The following is a 20,726-nucleotide window of genomic DNA, read 5'->3' as shown; positions in this document are numbered from 1 at the left end:
CTGGAAGCTGGTACCTACCACTCAGCAAGCAATGTCCAGCCCATTGTTCCTGGTGGGTAGCAGCTCGCAGCTCCTGCCGAGTTCTCACAGGCGCTATCAGGGAACTACCGTCAGTCAGCTGCTCAGCAATGCTGCCTCTGCCTGAGCCAGACAGTGCGGTACCACCTGCAGAAATGCAGCAGGAGCTGCTCCAGTACAAGACAACCATCCCACAGGCATCGTTTCAAATGCACCATTCTACTGCATCGAGGTGGTGGAACTGTCATGCTCAGGCTCAAAACAAAACAGGAGCATGGCAGTGCACAGTGCGCTGACGGCTTTGCACAGCCGACTGCTCAGAAGCACTGGGGAGCCTGTGGTTCATAAATGCTCTTCTGACGGAGACTGATGCCTTCATTCGCCTGTGAGGTCCCTTCTGTTCCCTCCTGACAGTGTTTCCCAGTCTAATCTGAAATGCCATGAGATCCTGAGCCAAGGGAGAAATGGAAAATGTTGCAATTCCTAAGCTGCACTTTGCAATGAAATAGTAATACTTGTAATTAATAATAATCTCATGAAAAGAAATAATATTGCTGCTTATTCCAATATAGACACTTTAGGTAGTACTAGGGCGTCAGGCAGGCTTATTCAGCCTCTGGACAGACTCACCCACAAGGCCTAGCATCAACACGCCCTGTGTACACCTAGCATCATTTTGAACAACTGCAACAAAACAAAGACAAGGGGCACTTTAGGTTTTTCGTGTGTCTAAGCCCAAGAGTGGGATCCCTGGCCACTTTTTACCAAGTGAAGGTTCTGAGCCAGAAACTGTCCCTGCATCTATATTCCTAACTCATAAAACAAACTAGAGCAAAAAATCAACAAAATACATTTACAATGAAGGAAACATTTCTCAGAAGTGCTGCTGTTTTCATTCCCTCCAGTGCTCTATGTTCCAATGTTCTAATGTTCCCTGACCACTTGGCCACAAAGACACTGAGCAGACAGACCCTGCTGAAGTTTTTGAATGCTTAATCTGACCTATCTTAGACTTGGCACAAACCCAAGAAAATAGTAAGAACAGGGGCACACCTAATATATTATTCAGGGATATAATGTTAAAGTTCTGATTATTATCGAACTCTGAAGCAATTCTCATCACAGAACCTACAAGACAGCAGGGGAAACCTCACTGGACACCCAGCGTAAAGGTTCACATCACCCACTGCCCACTCCTAAACCAGCTGCTGCTACTTTCCATTCCTTCTCTCCAGGTTCTCAGTCTACCCCCAGCCAGGCTCTGCTCTGCCCCTTGGGGATTTTGCTCATACGCACAGATATGTTGATGACTCAAGTCTTAATTTTTCCTGAATTGATCTGCCTCTTTACGGCCAGTCACTCCGAGCCTGCCATGTTCTCCCAGATGGCTCACTGGCTACACCGGCTGACTCCCTGCCTTGCCTTTTCCCCGTGCCCTCCTTTCTCCACCCCTGCCAACACGCTCTGCCTATTTCTCGGCTGCCACCAGAGAAGCCCTTTTTCTTAACTGCCTCTTTGTAGCACAGCCCCCAACAGCCACTTACTGTTATTCGTGACAACAATTTCTGTGCAGTGGACGTGTTTACAGCCCTGACACACACTGTGGTGCATTTCAACAGAACAGCCAAGGATTTCTTCTTTTCTCATCTGCTGAAGGTGATCCAGACAAAATAGCTAATTTCTAAGTTAGCTCCTTGTGGTTTATGCTTCCTGCCATAGCAATAGTTGTCAATCAAGTAGAGCTTAATCTTAACTCAGGCATTAACTTGAACACAATTAATTCTTGGCAGCAGGCATAAAATGCTATGAACCCCATCTCTCCTGATGGTGATAAGGCTGACTGTCAGGACAGGCTCTGCATTCACTCCTTGACTTTAGCAAGAGTTAGATCAAGCCCATACAGACTAATAAAACAAATTACATTGTTGGCATTAGCAAGTGCAACTCTAAAAAAGTCAATTGATTTCTGTCTTGCTATGCCAACCAGGACCTTGCCTCAACTTACAGAGGTGGCTGGGATTTTCTTATTAGTTTGCAGGATAACAATTCAAATTACAACTGCGTGAGAATAACAAGCAGAAATGTGAGGCATATGGCCTAACCTGAACAACACTCCCGTGGCCAGACACATGCCAGACGGTCACAGACATGACCTGCTGCCATCTGGGTCAGCATCAGCTCACGCTGCCTTCCTCTGCCTTGTTCCTGTTGCCTCACTGCACTTCCCGCATGGCATTTTCAATCTTGTTTTATCTCATTCCACTTATGGAGCTGACTTGTGTGGCTCAAATGAAACTTTGTTAACTTTGCTGGGGTTCATAGTGATTCAGGTTATGAGATGAGATGGCCTGGGACAGACTGTCACCACTTCAAGTCGGATGCAGGTTATCTGCACCTTGAGGTTGAGGAGCCGGCTGGCCATCTGTCTTGCACCACTTGTAAGCCTGACACTCACTGTCCTCCTCCCCATACCTCTATTTTTCTGTTGTTACCCTTATCAAGAGGAGAACTTAACCAACCTGGCATACCAGTCTGATGTACTTAATAGATTGCAGTGTGACTCAGCACGGAACCTTTCCTATGTTTTCACATTTAAACACAGTCAGTGGACAAGAAGACAGTGAAAAGCGTATGTGATGCATCACGGAGATTGCAAAACCTTGGGGAGTCAACAGATTGGAAGGTCCTCCACAAAACAGGTCCCCATTCCCCACCGCAATGCCCTATTCCTTTTCTAATTTGAACAGTCCTAAGTTTGCAAAACATCTGAGATTCATTAGGTTATGCACAGGAATACCCATATTATTAAAACTCCAGCAAAGCCATATTCTATTAGCAATATTCTGGCAGCCATCCTGAAGGGTCTTTAGGAGTTATCTATTTACAAAGCCATGCATTTGATGGCCAGTGTAAATTACACCACTAATTAAGCTGGGGCAAATATTCTGAAAGTGATCCATAGACAGAAACACATTCATATCAACCATCCAATGAAGAGTATTATACACAGATATATCTAAGGGGATGAAATGGCAAAAACTACCCAGATGCTAAAATTACAATATTTAAGATTGATTATTATATATATCATCAGAATTATAACATTTGCTAGAATGCTTGGTCAAAATAACATCTCTTCCCACAGAAAAAACAGGAAGAATTTTGCTCTGCCCTATGTTGAACAGAACACTTGCCTAAAATTTAATTTCATTTGTCCTGCAAGCATGCCTCAAGTTTACACTTATTTATAGAGTCTTTCTGGATATCCTGGGAGCCAAGGTGGTTGGTGCATTGCGTAAGGTGTTGCCTACTTACAGTTTGCACATTATTACAAACACATTTTTCAACTGACTGAAAAAAGAACTTTGATAGAGTCTTATTGATAAAAAAGCTTTAGAATGGACATGGAGAAAAATGTCTTGTTATGATTTTACTGCAAATAGTCTCGATGACGTTTATTCTAAAAAGTTCTGTCTTGCTAAGATTTGTATGGATAAAAAACTCACATTCAATTTGTGAATTAATTTTGACAAGGTCCAAATGCAGTATATGCGTGCAATGAAACCGTCAAGTGCTTGTCTTATAGTAAGTCAAATTCTGCAAGTGGCAGCGTGGCTATTTCAGAGAGTTACTTCACTTCTGCTGATATAATTGACATAAAAATTCACTTAGGAAAACGCTGTTAAGATTAGTAAGGTTTTTTTTGACAAAGCTATGTAGCACTGGCCTTAAAAATAAACTTGCCTGTAAAATTCCAGATATATCTAAGTAATTTATCTTATTCTAGAAAAGAACTCAGTTACGAACACTTACGGGATCCTAAAGATGTTTGGGAGACAGTTAATCCTCAAAATATATTATTTTAATGTATGAGAGATATGCATGCAATACATCATATTAAATATCTCCCCTGAAAAAATAAACACCAAAGGAAATTCTGTATTCATTTAATGTAAAAAATATCCTCCATGTCTCTCGTAAAAATCAGTCTGTAAGAGTTACTTCCATAGTTTCTCCATGCAGAAGCAGTATCACAAAATAATTTTCTGTGCTCAAACACGAGTTAACGCTTGCTTGACTGAACATATTGAACCTGTCCCTCTTTGTCTGCAATGCTTCTCAAGAGAATACGAGCTGTTCCCTCTTCTGCGTGAGCCCATGACCCGAGGTCAGGCATGCAAAGGACTGCCCAGAGTTTAAAGATGAAGAATTTAGTTAGGGGTGGTTGCAGCCCAGGTCTCAGTGGAATGGGTTGAGTCCTATCCCATACCACAAGCTGATGGGGGCAAGCTCCACATTGTACTGTGTGACAGGCACAGGCCTCAGGCACAGGACTGCAGACAGGGAGAATCACATGCTGCTTGCCCTGCACAGCGCCACAGGCTTTCTCCAGCTCCTTGTATCTGGTACGTGGGACCACAGAACTGGAGAGACCCTGAAGTGCTGGGTTTTGTGGTCCAGCCCAAGAGTGTGGAAAAAACTCCCCGGGAACTAAGAAGCCTCACAATTCTCGCTGTGTTCCATTCTTTTCCACTTTGATGTTGCTGTCTCTTACATGAATGTTGCTATGTATTGCATGTATATTAAAAACAAACATGAAACAGGACACTGCTGCACACAGTTTTCCATGTTAGAAAGGAATGAGAACAAAACCCTAAAACACATTACTTATGCAATTAACTGTCCAATAGCTAGGGTAGATCCATTAGTTCAACTAGAAACTAGGAGAGTTAAGCATGTTACATTTCCTGTTTTGGAAGCATTATCTCCAGCAAAATAACCACCAGGGACAGAAATACAGGCTAACATACTGAAGTCTTCATAGGTTTGCCACCCTTCCATGGACAATGTTTAAACACAGTATTCCAGTGTACATGTCCAAGAATGTATTCTAAATTAGCTGTAACGGGTTTTATCAAGGCTTGATATGGCCAGTGGTAGTTGTCCCCCTGAACTGAGCTCAAGATGGAAATGCTGGCAGAACAGTACTTGAACTTCCATCTGCTGAGGAACAAGCCCCACTGTATTAAGCATCACAGATCTTTCACTGCCTCCTTAAGAAGTGAATTGTGGAGCAGCACAAGGAACGAGAGCGTTGAGATCTCATGTACTGTATTTGCACCTGGGAATGATGAGGTGTATGTTCATAAATGGCTAACGTGGCAGAGCAGCCCAGCATGGTCTTACTTTTACTACTGAGTTGCTCTGAGATCTTGTTCATCTTTCAGTATCTCATTTGGTCCTCCTGTAGCTTGGGGAATACCACTTACCTGCTCCACTGAGGCACTGAGGTCTGTAACAATAACTATGAACTGTTTGATAAGAGATGCTACTGAAAGACAAAGGTGTATTATTGCAAAATTCTGTGGGTTGGCAACTTAGCTAGTGGCACTGCATTGCAGCCAGAGCCCGTTTGGCTCCTCACAATGAAATGAGAGTGGGGGGAGAGGAAATCAGGTCAGAGTTTTTGGCAGACCTATTCAAGGTAAGCGTAATCCAGCTGATTCATTATGTGCTGCAATCCTTGCTGGCAAAGACTCTGAAGTAAAGTAGCCTCCAGCTCTATTGCAACTCACCCTTTGTGTGTGGGTGTTGGTGCTGCACATTAGGGAAGGGTATCACTGGTGGATAAACTTAAGGGGGTGAGGGCTGGATAAAGGACACAAAAGACTTCACGCAAGTGTGCAATCTCAGCCTACTGCTCCCTGCTGAGCAGCCCACTCTAAAAATGTTGTTCCTGCCTCCTACAAGACAAGGAGCAGACCTTTGAGAAGACCCTTCTGATGACTATTGCAATCTCTGTTTCATGAATCATTGGCATTGGGATGTCCTTGTGGCATAATCAGAGCTCTGGTTATTATACTCATTGATGATAAAACAAGTAAATCTTAATGAGTTGTGGGAAAGGAGACAATAGGGCCCTCTGCCAGGTCTCATTTACCTTGACAACACGCCTACAGCCCAAGTACAAAGATCGCTATTGTTTATCCTCAGTATTTGTGAAGGGGCCAGACAGTTCTTCTCATTTCACTCAGTCTGTTAGTACTCTCTTTATCTCCGGCTTAGCATTTCTAAGGCATCTATCAGTGTGGTATCTAAGCATCTTAGCTTTAGTCCAAGGCTAAATTTATGGTAAATAAACCACTTGGACAGCCTTTGAAGGTGAAAAAGTGATATGTAGTTAAATAGTGGTAAATCACTGAATTCACATAGTGCCTCTTTGACAAAAAGGACAAGCAACGACTTTCTGTTCATATTGTAAACAAATCCTCTGTGTATGATTCAGACACTAAGTAACTGGGTCTGTTACCTCACTAATACAGCTAAGCCAATCTACCATGCCAGTAACACATGCCCAGCATGAACTCAGCTTCTGTCCCAGTCGGACTGTATTTACGTTAGGGGCTCTGGTCAACCTAGCTGCCTTGATCAGGGTTACAACTCATCACAGTCCTGACCAAGAGCTACAGCGGTAGGATTATCCAGAAAAGAAAACAGATACAAGAAAAACAGACCTATTTCACCCAGCAATCTATCCCCTGTGGTACTCACAGTCAGAGCTGCTGACCTCGTTGCAGCTCCTGCCCTTCTGCTGCTGGTTGTTCTTGCAAAGCCAAAACCGAGTTGTGAATGGGCCAGGAAAGCTTTCACCTGTGCATGCTTTGTCTGCAGCTTTGCCATCTACAGCTGCTTGGGAATTTTTAAGGAAAAGGATTTTTGAACAGAAGAAAGAGATCTCTCTCAAGCTATGTTTTTGTACATATTTTTGAGGAAGTTTTGTTGGTTTGTTCGGAAAGGTTTCGCAGATCCCAACCAGATTAGAAAGTGTAGCCCCTGAATAGTTTTCCTTATCCCAAATGGCTGCCAGAATCACCAGGCTACTACTTATACTGGCACGGGTGCCTTCCTTGGGTTTTGTACAGAAAGCATGAAAAGATGTGGGTTTCAACTCAGTGTGAATACAGGAACATTCTCGAATTTCTGAGAAGTTTGTCAGGATGGCAAAACACTTCCCATTCAGATCTGGAGATAAGTGCAGATTTTAAGCAAGAAACAAAAGAGACTCTGACATTCAGAACTCAAGAGTGAATTCCTAGGGACAGCAACAACAGAAAAACATCTTTCTACTTGTGCTATAACTAAATCAGATTAGTTGCTGATTTATAATGCGGAGCTGGGAGAGCATTAAAAATAGTGTCTTTTTTTCCCCTCCGTATTGCCAGCCACAGGGAATTGCAGCTAAGTTAGGGATTGTCTACTGTTTGACTTTTTAAAACAACTTTTTCTGTTCTCTCATGCTCTCGCCCTGTTGGCTTCTTTTGCTACTGTCAGCTGGAGTGCTGCTCCATGACTCACCGTGCAGAAAGACAAACGACAAACCTTTCCCTTCGGACAGAGGCAGTGTCACCTCCACACACACCTCTGTCTGGTGGACTCACACCTCAAGTCTCCAGTTCACACTTACACCCTACAGTGACTTGATGCAAGTTTTTAACATGATATATCTGCTTTTCTGATGCAAGTGACAAGCAGGGAAGAATGACAAAGTAAGGTATATACAGTAAGGCCACAACAATAATCATACAGCAAAGATCTCAGTAGAGCATATAGAATTGCTCTATAGAAGGGAAGGTTGCATAATCAACCAGATGCTCTTCCATCACATGGGAACTGACCAGTTTAACATGGGAGGGCAGCTATAGCCCTGCAATTTCCTTCCTCTTTCCCTTAAGAAGTCCATCACTAGGCCAGACTGCTTAAGGTCATTTCACAAATGGGAGGACTTTCTTCCCACCATATACTCATGCAACGAATCATGTTAGTCACGTTCTTTTCAGATACTGAAAACGATTATTTACTGATAGAAGATGCTCAAGAAGTAAGAACTTCACAAAAGGTCGGAGTAAAATGAGCAAGGCTAACATGGAGACAAATATGTACTGCTCCTGCTTGCTCACTTCTCATAAAGGCAATACCCTGAATTCTCTTTTCACTTGGATCACAGTAAATTAAGCAGCTCAGATAAGATTACATAGCTACAAAGCCTTCAAAAGTGACAGGAGAATCAGATCCCTTGTGTAAGCCAGAAAAATAATTTTAGTGCTCTCCCATGGAGCAAAATTACTTTCTGGCTCCTGTCTAGCTCCTTTCAGCCACAGGCAGCAAATGGACACGCAGTTTAACCCACAGCAAGCTTTCAACTCTCTAAAAGCTTCCTTACTCACTTGTTACTTACACAGGATTCCCTTTAAAATCAGTCACCAAAATTCACTGAGTCCTAACTTAGCAACAGGTGAGTAATTACTACTACTAATAATAACAATAATGCTTCCCCACTCCATCTCCTTCAAGACACTGAAGGGATAGAAGCAATTTGTACAGGAATTACCCCCCCAACCCCCAGGTTACTGATTTGCTACAGATATTCAGTTTGACCTACAGGGTGAAGAACAGCTGCAGCTTCATCCATAACCCTGTCTCTTTTCTGCCAGTTTGTGTCAGATAGACTTAACAAATAATTTGTGGAGACTCACGCTGTCACACAGTATTTTTGACCTGTTGGAAGAAAAGTAACATGAATTCAAGTATTTTGAGGACCTCATTCAGCTTTCCAAGAAGGTACCAAGCCCTTTGGAAAAATCTACCGTTAGCATCCCAGAAAGAGCTGCAAGGCACCAGACATTTTGACATTCAATTACAAAAGTCTCAGAATGAGGGGGGCTGCCTTGAAAATGTGACCTTTAATGGCAAGTGTTGAACACTGGAAATCTGGATCTGGCCTGTTTTGAAATTTGGACTATCAGTACTTCACTACACCTGTCACCTGGGCAAGAGCCAATTAGCAACAACAAGGCTTTTCTGGTCAAAGTGAAAAAAAAAGTCCTGACTAAGCCAGAGTAAAAGACCAACAAAGAACATGAAGACCCTGAAAAGCACCACGAGCTAGTGAAACCATGTGAACAGCTTAAATAACACTCTCAGGGCATACAGCAAAGCTCAGAACAGACCTAGGGCATTTCTGCCAATGGAGGGAACAGTCCTCAAATCACAAAACTCAAATCACATCAGAGATAATAAAGTCATTTAAAGTGAGATGTCATTTGCTTCATAGGGACAGATGAACATATCATGAAGTTCAAAACTCATCACTGCTTTCCAGGGAAAAGATCAATGTCTGAACAAGCAATGGGGATGGAACTGAATTCTCACTTCTAAGGGAAGCTAGGAGAGAATCATACCTTACAGAAAGATTAGCTTGTTGTGTCCACAGATCGAGACTTCATTCCTGAAGTCTTCTCATGCCAAATAAATTCACCAGACTATGTAAAAATCCTGACTTGAGCACTTGCCAGTCTGTGCATACAGCTGTAGGTAGGTAGTGTGTAATTGCATTTGCCATCAGGGTAATTGTGCATGCAAAATTGTGCAATAAGTATTTTGTACACATGGTTATGCTTTTAAATTTCCTTTCTTTTTTTTTCAAGAATGGGCCACTGTTTGAACAAATATGTAAAATAGTTAAAATTATTAAACATTATTTTGAATTGTTTTAATTATAAAGTCACAAGTGAACCACAATGCTGTGCACTTAAATGACACAAGAGAGACACCACATCACTGCTATGTCATTAGGATCTGTCTGTACGTTTTTTTAATTTGCCTGCAGAAAGATGGATTCCTTAAACTGAAGGTAATTTGTTACATGTTGTCTGGAATCTAAAGCCAATTAAGCACTGATCATAGTTACTACGCAGTCCTTGGCAATTAACTTGCTATTTTTGGGGATTTGTTTAATTTTATAGTTGGGGAAACCAAGGACTAAACCCTTCTGACAAAGAAATCACAGCTATTTCACAAAATGTTGAAAACCATGTAGCTCTACACTCAGATATAACGCGGCACTGTATACAGATGCAGCAGATCAAAATGAAGTTCAATGATCAATTTCTCAAACAGAAGAATTCCCAGCTCCAATAAGAAATTGCAAGACTGGACAGGGTTATCATTACATGGCAAACCTGGACTCTCAACATACATTCCATAATCCAGTGCTACAAAGCAGGCCAGGCTAAACAGCAGGAATTGTGTAAACTCTGTTACCTGCGCTTGCCCTAGATGATAGGACTACTAAAAGCAAACATCGTCAGGAAACAATATACCATGGTACTGCATCTGTGAACAGAAGATACCACCGAGTACCCACAAGGCAGTCCCATCATACAAGAGCAACCAATGCCACGAAATGCAACACTGCTGAGCACGGCACCTATTAGATGTGGCCAGGACGTAGTAACCGAATACTGCAGTACACAGCATTAGTGCAGATAATAATCAGACTCTTATTTCATAAATACACATACATCTATATACACATACATCTGCATATACACAAGGTATTTTCTGAAGGGAAGGACAGTTTTTCTAGGCACAGAGAAGTGTTTTTCTTTGAAAATTAAGTGTTGTAAGATTCTCAGAGATGTTAAAACAATCAGATACCTAAAAGGGGAAACGTCAACAACAAGAGGGGGAAATAAATTTAAGCATCCCAGTTAGGCAATCAGTTCTATCATTAAGATGGGGTAGGTGAAGTACAGGCCTCTTTAAAATCATAAACTTCAAATACACCTACCAACCCCCTTCAGAGCTCAATCACTGTAACTACTAAGCCCAAGGAGTCTGAGATCTTTCCATATGCAGACCCTATTTGTCACAGATGAGATTAAGAGCCACTCTTGCCAAAGTCTCCTCCTCCAGTGCTAGGGAGCTCCCAGTTGCGTTCAGCTCTTGGGCTGCTACTGGACCTCTATGTTTAAGACAATATAATGTAATAATCTGATTGTAAGTGATGCAGAAAAGATACAGCCTTATCTTAACATCTGAGTTGTAATTGTATCCAAAGGACATGTTGCACTTAGAGCAGATTAAAGAATCCCAGTGCAGGTGGAACCAAACTGACACCTTCCACTTTTGCAAAGAGTTTGATGTAAACGCAGGGAAGGTTTCAACAAAACAAATGAGGCAAAACCTCATTTGTTGCATTAGGGAACTGTAGTTATCCTGCTCCAATCAATAGCTCAGATTTGCATAAGCTTTTCACTTGGCATCATTCTTTTGCCACTGGTCTGTAAAGCATGAAACAGTGTTCCCTGCTATGGAAGAGCCCCATCCACAGATGGGCAAGCAGCTATATACAGGCAGGAAGCACCTATACACAAAACCAGCTTCCCGCATACTCACATGTACAACACACATTTTCCATGAAACACTGACTTACAAAGTCACAAATTTACAGATACACCCATATTTTGCACACAAACATACGCATCACACATGTTTATGCACACACCTGTATAAACACACTTGCATGCAAGCTTAGACACGCAGCGCTCTCAGAAATGCACATGGGTACTCACGCACACGTATGTGCTCACATGGATACGAGTACACACCCGTGACTTGCTCAAGGCAGCACCAACAACCTATGGTAGAGCAGGAAAAAAAAAAAAAAAAAGATTACAAGACCAGGAGTTGTCCCCACAGCTGAAATGACAAGGTCTGTCCTGCAGTCCTTCCCTTCAGAGAGGGTGGATATCTGTGCGTAGGCAGTCACGCTCAGTTAGACACATATATGAGCACAGGCTTGAGCCCAGACAAACACACAGAGCCTCACTTATCCCATTAGGCACCTTTCAGTGGTAATATGCACATGCCCTGCCGCCACTCCTCCCCTCTAATCCTTTATTTGCACACAGCTTTCATATCAATCTGTTTCATTTTCCAAATAATGTATATTCACTTTTGTTTACAGCCAGGACACTGGGCTTCTTTGAGTCAGTCTCTATAACCATCTTGGCAAAGCCAGTCCCGTCTTGTTTGTTTGTTTTTGCAGTGACTGAGTGTGTAAGGAATATGGAGGGTGTAGGCGGCTCTACATGTCCCTTCACCTCTTGTGGGTTTTGGCGCATTCCTTTCAAAAATACTCTCTTTCAAAGGCAGGGGACAGGATGCTTTGTTTATATAACCACTGCTTTTCGCTGAGGCTCAAACCATCCCAACACATCTGTCTCCAGAAGGCTCCTCTGAGAAGGTCTGCCTTTCTAAGTTCCCCATGACATGGACTCTGGGGAACAGCACGGCTTGGAGAGCACCTGCAAAAGGACCTAACTTCAGAGTTAACTTCAGAAAGATCTACTTTTAGCTGGAATGTGTCAGTTTAGCACCTAATTTTCTCCAGCTTTCTCTTCACCTCAGCTGGCCCTGAGTCTCAGCGGATGCTTTAGGAAGTGGAGGCTTCCCAGAACCAGCTCTGAATGCTGATTCCCACAACCAGTAGAGTTTCTGTGAAACTGTGCTGTTCTGACTGGTGGGAGTCTATCCAAGCTGTAAGGAGCAAGAAGTAAGAATAAGGAAAGATGTGTGAGTTATTTTAGTATAACCATTTCACTTTGGATTTTCACATCCATTCAACTATCTCTACATAAAGATTCATACCCAAACCCATAAACATGGGTGAATTGGAGCAGGTGCTCTGCAAAGACCAGGACTAAATTAACTTGGTAAGTTACCATGGTAAGTTACACTGATAAAGGCAACCTTTACACAAGTGAAGTGAGAGTTATCCTTTAGCGGTATAACTTTTAAGTTAAAGTGATACAAATAATCCCTTTTTAAATTCCTTTCCTCCCTCTTCATGTCCTCTAGGCGTTCCTCTAGCTAAAACAGTGGGTTGAAAGAGCAGAAATGGCAGCAGTCAATGGGAAGAGCAAGGTGCCACCCCACTGTGTCACCCACAGCAGGTGGTTCTCTTATACCCTCCTGTTATAGACCTATATGCTATAAAAAGCATATTGATATTGTTGTGCACGCATGATCATCACACAGCATTTGCTAGCATCAGTAACTTATCATGAATGTTTCATAATACCGAGTGGGAAGAAAAAACATGAAATAGTTCTAGGGATTTTTCTAGTACCACATTGCTAGGGAAGATCTGCTTTCCGTAGCTAAATTATAGACACAAAACAACCACTAACTTAACCACTTGAAGGGAAGTGAGTACACAGCTAGCCAGGCCAAGGAGATGACACCAGTAACACAGGTTGAACGTTGCCTGTCAAACAGCAATAGACAACAAGGCAGTTTTCATAGGTTTCAGTGATTGCAAAACCTAAGTTTATCCAGCATAGACTCAGGGCATTTCTGCAAAAAAAAGTGGAGGTTTTGCTTAAAAAAAAAAAAGAAGGAAAGAAAAGAAAAAAGAGAGAGAAATGGAAAAACAATGATGCAATTATATAAACAGTAAGAAAAAACAGAAGGCCAAAATCCTAGAAAGACACATATACTTAAAGAGAAAAGTTAGCCTTTTTAATCAATAAACATTGACCCGACATCCATTCTGAATTATATACATCACACACCCCTAGAATGCCTATACCCTTGCTCCTGGAGAGCTTATAGAACTTCCCGAAGGTGCATCATCTGCATTTGCAGTCAGAAATGAGGAGGACAAAAAAGTCAGCACAATTTTTCTAGTTCATTCAGACACCAGTGATGAAGGAAGCAGGAGTACCTAAATCCCACGTCAGCTCCATTCACTACATATGGAGCAGCAGTGCATTTGCAGGCTAAATCATCTTTATTTATTTGCTACATCTTCTATCACACACATTTAATTTTCATTCCCCAACTCAAGCAACAAGTTGGAATTGCATTCACCATCTCATACAGCCAAATTTTCAATTCCTTGGCTTGTATCTGCTGTACTCAAGATTCCCAGATGGTCTGCTATCCAAATAATGTGAGGACCACTTAAAATCCATCATCAGATGAGTTCAGCTCATAGACTTAATGTAAAAATAAAAAGCACCAATGCTCTGTGTACACAATTCTTCACTGAGGAACAGCAGCCAAACTAAGAAGTGATTTCCACCGTGTATTCATACTGTAACTGTGATACTGGCAGAGCTAAAAGCAGCAGCGCCACAATGATGTGGAATGCAGTATCTTCTTATCTCTGCACCAGACCAATCTTAATGTTTAAGATCTCTCCTTCTAAAACAGATATCAACGGTGTATTTTACTGAAATAATTACTTGCTTACAAATAGCATACCAAGAAGTGCCTTAGCCAGAAAAAAATTAAATCAGTCTTTCCAGATAGAGGAAAGACAGTTGGGTTGAAGTCCTTCAGGGTGTGCAACTGCTGCTTTTGTAATAACAGATTTTCCTAGTGAAGTCTGCTAAACTCCTAGACCAGTTAAGGAAATGTTTCCAATTATTACTTTTTCTGAATAAAAACTCCCTATTAAGACCTATTCCCACTTCATTTATTGACACCTTAAGTGCAGCAGGATTATGCACATGAGGGAGCTGAGTCACATTTGGCTTTAGCCTCTTTTGCTATCAGGATGTCCCCTACCAGATCCAAGAAAAGAGTCTCTGAACCAGGAATTAGTTAACTCCATAATCTATGAAATAAAATCCTAAGAAACTGTTTGACTCTAAATTCTCATTCTCAGTCTTCCCACTTCGATTGCTCCTCACTCCTTATAAATGGATTGTTGACGTGCACCCATGTCCACTTTCATTAATGCATTTAATTTGCAAGCCTCACACATATTCCAGCTAACCATACCTGTATAGTCTTTAAATAATATGCTTAGTGCAGTAATACAATCGGATTAAAACTAATAATTGGATTGCAGAGGTTTTAGGCAAGCCTGGGGTCAGTGGGAAGGGATGACAAGATTGTTGTGCCATCAGTTTCAGCTGGTCAGTCGCTTTGGCATGTATTCTGTTATTGTTACTGCACCTTTTTCTGCAGGGCAGGTGAGGGAGATGATCTGCTGGTTTTCCTTTTTGCCAGGGCTGCTCTGACATAAGGGCCTTCTTTCAACTATGGTAGCTGGCATTCAGTCTGTGGCGAGCACAACCTCAACTTGTGCACCAGAGCTTTGAGCACCAGAGGTAGCGTCTGAATCTTTTCTAATCAAAGTAGTTCTACAGCGTCTTCCAGGTGCCAAAAGCAGTCTACTGTAATTACAAACATTAACAATTTCCAATTTATAGCAACTGTAAATCTACATATAATTTTACCTCTTTTATTTATAAAAGCTTTCAGCTAAGTCTTATATCCTCACACAACTGTAACAGCTGAACACTTTGGGAACTGACTTCACTCCAAAAAAAGTCTCTTTTACAGTAAGTGAAACCACTTTCTTCTGCATCTGCAAAGTACAGGTACATGGTTTAAGACAAAACCCTATCTCCATCTTCCTTTCTGTGCTCAGAACACTCTTGTCACATCTCTGATGCAGTGATGAACATCCCAACGACTACAAAACAGAAGAGCTATGACCACAAGGAAAAGGCAGATTTGTACAGTGAGATATTTTGATTACTAAGCAGCTTTAAAATCTGCTTCAGCTCTGGATTCTTTGAGTCCCAACCGGCTATTTGTACTGTTGTCCCCTGCCTGTATTCTTTGACCTTCTGACATACAGTTACTGCAGTCTGTTGCATGCGTCCCCAATCAGAAAGCAGATTGGATAGAGATTAGATAACATCGTGGTATATGGGTTGGGTACTTCTTTTTTTCTTACCAGTTTCCTGTTGATAGAATCACACTGATAAGCAGTTTAATTGGTAAGTTGAAGTATGAAACTGCAAAAGGCTGCCTTTTAAAAGACATGTTCCAACTGGGATGTAGATGCAGATGCAGCCGAAAGATAGTTTGGTGTGTAGCTGTGCTCCGGTGCTTAGGCCCATCAATCTGAATATTACAGGAGCAACAAGGAGTTGAGAGGGATCAGTGTGGGTGCACAGCACAAGGTTAAGCATTTGCAAACCTGTTTATGAACATGGTGAGAGAAACACTGCAGAAACAGAGGAAGCTATTTGAGATATTGCTTCACTCTGGGTACATCTTAACCACTGTTTCTGAAAGTTATTGCTCCACAGTGCTTTAAGGGAAGATGAGTTAGCAGAACAGTGTGCATTTGTCTCATCTACTTCAGTACAAAGTCATCCAGGTTACCTCCAACTATCACAAACAGCTTAAAGTACAGCAGATTACATTGTCCAAAGTGGATGTGCAGCAATGCCACAAAGTCCTGCCAGCTGAGTTCCAGATGCATGAGCTTTGGCTGTGATGTGGGAACATGTATCTTATGGGCAAATGAAGTTTCACGTTTCCACAGTTCTATCTGCTATGATCATGCACAGATCCAAAGCCTCCAAGGCCCATAACGCTAACATGAGACCCTAGTGAGAGCTGGGTTGGAATAAACCTTGGAACAAACCAACCCACCACCTGCACTTCAGTTTGGAGGCTTTTTATTTTCAACATCTGGACCTACTGGGTTGAAGAGCTCTTGGCTCTACAAAATCTGAAGGCCCATCTTTATCTTCCACTACCTGCAAGAAAAATGAAGAACTAGCCAATGTCTTTGCCGTTAGCGGTTTGTTGGCAACACAGCCTTTTTCAGTTGTAACGATGGAGGCTGTGGTTTCACATTCGGTGGCACAGGCAGCCCCCACCCTCCACACTCACCGTGCTGCTGGCACAGCTCTTGGTACAGCTGTGCAGTCAACCAGAACAGCTGAAAAATTCCTTTCAGCTGACAATTCAGTTTACCCCATAACCATGGAAAAAGGTGTGCTGATTCAAAACAGGAGCGGTGCAAAAACTGCGACAACTAGCTGGGGGGAGGGAAGTGGTCCCTGAAAAACCTGACAGGAATTCACAGCCTGAGAAACAGAGGCTGTCCTGGAAGATCTTGATAGGAAACTCAGCAAAGAAAGGGTCAGTCTGCAGAGGCAGCTCCCTCTAAGGCAGAAGGGAGTCACAGATATGAATTGGGGGCTGTGCAAGCAGCAGTACAACGTCAAGCAGATTTTCTTTGATTAGCTATGGCCTCTAATCTCTCCTGTGCCCCCCTGCAGCGAATTCCAAAGTTCAACAGCCCCCACTGGACTTTCCTGTTAAGGCTCAAATCATTAAAAGTATTTGTTTAGTAAAAGCTAAAGCACTCGGGTCCTGGTGTCTGAGAGCTCCGTGAGGTTAAACGCTGTCAACCATTTGAATGCAAGCCATATTCCACATGGTCTCGGTGATTCACTGGCAGAACTATATGGGAACACTCTCTCTAGGCTTCACCCTCCACCCCAGCTTGTTTCAGGAGCTAATGAAACTGCTTGGACAAAATGAGCTAGTGTGGTCCCAAACACAGTTCTGAGCACATGGCAAACCTTCTGCCAGAGCTTGCACACTCAGTGGAGATGTCACAAGCTGGCCTTCTGTGCTGGTTTTGGCTGGGATAGAGTTAATTCTTCTTCTTATTAGCTGGTATGGGTGATGTTTTGGATTTGTGTTGAAAACAGTGTTGATAATACAGTGATGTTTTAGTTACTGCTGAGCAATGCTTACACAGAGCCAAGGCCTTTTCTGCTCCTCACCCCACCCCACCCCACCCCACCAGTGAGGAAGCTGGGGGGCACAAGAAGCTGGGAGGTGACACAGCTGGAACAGCTGACCCCAACTGACCCAAGGACTATTCCATACCATATAATGTCATGCTTAGCATGTAAAGCTGGAGGAAAAAGAAGCTTTTCTCAGAAAAAGGGGGATGTTTGCATTGATGGCATTTGTCTTCCCAAGTGACCACCACAAGTGATGGAGCCTGGCTTTCCTGGGGATGGCTGAACACCTGCCGGCTGATGGAAAGTGGTGAATGAATTCCTTGTTTTGCTTTGCTTGTGTGCATGGCTTTTGCTTTACCTATTACTGTCTTTATCTCAACCCATGCGTTTTCTCACTTTACAACCTGAAGAATATTCCTCAACTGGTCTCATTTCAATTTCAAAAGTTTCTTCAGTGAAATCACCATGAATTAGTGGACAAATTCACATTCCTGAAAAAATTTTGATAACTTTGAATTGAAGCTGGACATGCTACAGTGCAGCTGGAGAATCTGCATACCTGCCCTCTGGGGGAAATAGCTGCCTGACCCTTGGAGGAGACAACAGGTGGGAACCAGCAAGCAAGCCTCTAGAGCTCAGAGCCCTCAGGGAGCGCTGGTCCCATGCATCCTGCCTGGAGAGCTGTGGAGGGGTCAGTGTTAAAGTCTGCTAAAGAGCACAAGCCTCTCAGGCTTCCCAGGAGCCAGAGATCCTGAAGATCCCAGCAGGTTATGGGAGATCCATTAACCTGGAAGACCTAGCTTGAAAGAGTTCAGTGATGGGTTGCATAGAGCTAGAGCAGTCACTCCTCTCAGATGTCCAGAAAAGGATAGGTAACAGCCCTGAGATTTGAAGAGCTAGAGAGATGGGCTTCTGGCTTTCAGCTCTTCATCTGTCTATCAGCAGGCTCCCTAGGAGCTGGGCAGGTGAGCTGCAAGGAAATCAAGCAGGTTTTCAAACCTGCCCGGCAGGCAGTGAAAATCCAACCTGGTTTCTGTCAATTTTGCAGAAAATGTCATACTCCCCCAAGCATCCAAGCAGAGATCAGCAGGAAATGCTTTTCCTTTCCTCTGATTATTTTTGAGATTTCAAAATCTTTCCTGGTATCTCCTTGGAAAAAATGTTGGTGATTTTCACAAACTGAAAATTGAGGGGGGGGGGGGAGGGGAAAGGGGATGGGTCAATTAAAAATGTTGTTTCAAAAACATTTTCTCATTTTTTTTCCCCAATACAAAACATTCACTGAAACTGCTTCTGCACCTCTGAATACTTACATTTTAAAAATGTGACATACTCGGATGAATAAGATATCCTGTTCAATAACAATTGTACTCTTATTTTGAATGTCTCTCTGCGTCATTTAGCTATTACTGAGCACTGAGAAAGTTGTAAAAAACGGGAGTTTAGTTCTTAAGCCTATTTGTATCTGTGTTTATGTACAATGTCTATGATATAGCCAAGTAAATAACCTTGAAAGACCTCACAGAAGTATCAGACCCAGCAGAACATTTCACTGGCACGGAAGACTGACTTGCCTGTAACAAGCAATCCCTTACTAAGAATTTCACACTGGCTATTACCTTGAAAAACAGCTAAGAATAATCCACTGAAGGTCTCTTTCACCCCAGTGAAGTAGGAAGCATTTGTTCGTCCTGAGTAGTTTCTTCCTTCTGTCACTGTGCCAGGGACCTAAAGAGAGGCTGCTCAATCCGAACCCCATGCTGCAATGCAGATTAACGTTCCAGTCTCCAGCACACCAGATCCTCCTGCCTGGCTCACTCACATCCCAGACAAGGCACGGGTCTAGCACTGCACAGTGCTTACTATGAAACACACCTCACTGAAGTTTACAGCAGTTTGGCACTCCAGAAAAATCAGGTCAGAAACAGGAGGCTTTGTTAGATTTAAACCCAAATCCAGGTGGTTACATTTAGACAGGCAGACTGTGGTATTAAAGGAAGGTAAGTGGCTCCACAGGGAGACGTGATCAGCTTCCACTTTGAGCACGTATTTGATGAGACAAACTACCAAAGAAATATTGTGCTTTTGACCAAGACCTACTTTTTCACTTCCTCTCCAGCTCAGCACCGTGAAAGACCCGAGTACAAGTTAACTTTTACCTCCAAAAAAAAAAAAAAAAAAAATTATGTCTTTGACCTTTACAAATAAAACAAGAAAACAAACCACAGACTCACAGATCACTCTTAAACAATGTTGGGTTTGATCCAGTCATTGCTTTCTGTTTGAAAAGGGAGAGTAATCTCTGCAAAGGCACAAACCAGTCGTGTGTAAATATGGAGGAGCAGACAGAGCACTGCCATCAAACCCACCACCTAGGCCAGGTACCAAAGAGCCGCTTGTGCCTGTTCCTTGTGATGGTCACCTGCACAAAACAATTAAGCAGTTAATTGTTTTTCTAAAGGACAAAAATGAGAGTGGTGATGTGATACCCAAAGAAGTGTTATTTGTTCTTCCTGGTCTCATAATTCTTCTAGTTTCTATCCAGTAACAATTTGGTATGTGAACCATCTGAGACAGACAGCACCACAGAGCTGCTTGTTTCATTTGGGAGCTGGAAAAGAATGACTTTGCTGATTGTGTGGACTGAACGGGACTCTGCTCTTGTATACTTCAGAGGGTCTTTTTGCTTTAAGCACTTAGGGAAAGAGAGAAGAAATTATCTTACAGAGGTTAATTCCAAATAAATGTATTTCTCTGTATGTGGGGAACCAACCTAACCTTCTGTTCCCAAACTGGGCACATAAATTGGGGCATTTTCACATGACCACCTCTCCTTCAGTCATCCTCTGCTGGTTTTTGTACAGTTTCTATTTATATTTTCCTGGATGTGATGGACATCTTGTTTGACCTTCTGCATAACATAAGGCCATGGAATCTCACCCAGTTTTCACTGTAATAAACTCATCTTGACAACAACATGGTGGCTGCTGCATAACATTAAACAGAAACGTTTAAAAACGCACAGCTCAGGTCCCAGGTGACTGAGAAGGAATGGGCTGTATAGAAGCAAGAAATGCCTACAGGTAGTATTTAAAATGATCAAGGCAGACACAGCTTAAAGAGCCATAAGTCCTGTCCAGCACCCACTGCAGTCCTTGGAAGTGGACGCTGAAATGTGGTCATAGTAATCCTAACATGGGTCGTCGTGGGGAAGCATGAAAAGATGCACTCAATCAATGGATATATGCATATAACACTGGGAGAGGCACACTGAACCCACTATCCAGA

General features: G+C 42.5%; 1 long non-coding RNA gene across 16 annotated transcripts in view; it reads right to left on the bottom strand.

Annotated features, from left to right (window-relative positions):
• LOC114011706 (uncharacterized) overlaps window positions 1-20,726 on the bottom strand; it is a 153,646-nt gene that overhangs the window by 17,468 nt on the left and 115,452 nt on the right. For 3 of the 16 annotated variants that reach the window (XR_008748650.1, XR_008748651.1, XR_003553750.2), the window contains exon 3: window positions 11,366-11,498. The exons of 4 other annotated variants lie outside the window; for them this stretch is intronic. This is a non-coding gene — a long non-coding RNA (uncharacterized LOC114011706). Of the gene's footprint in view, window positions 1-18; window positions 571-11,365; window positions 11,499-20,726 lie in introns of those variants that run through there. 9 more of the 16 variants (XR_008748652.1, XR_003553754.2, XR_008748656.1 and 6 more) reach the window with 5 other exon arrangements.

The sequence above is a fragment of the Falco peregrinus genome, chromosome 9 (assembly GCF_023634155.1).
Source record: "Falco peregrinus isolate bFalPer1 chromosome 9, bFalPer1.pri, whole genome shotgun sequence".
NCBI classification, from domain to species: domain Eukaryota; kingdom Metazoa; phylum Chordata; class Aves; order Falconiformes; family Falconidae; genus Falco; species Falco peregrinus.
The sequence above is the reverse complement of the archived record's forward strand: the minus strand, read 5'-3'. Positions and strand labels throughout refer to the sequence as shown.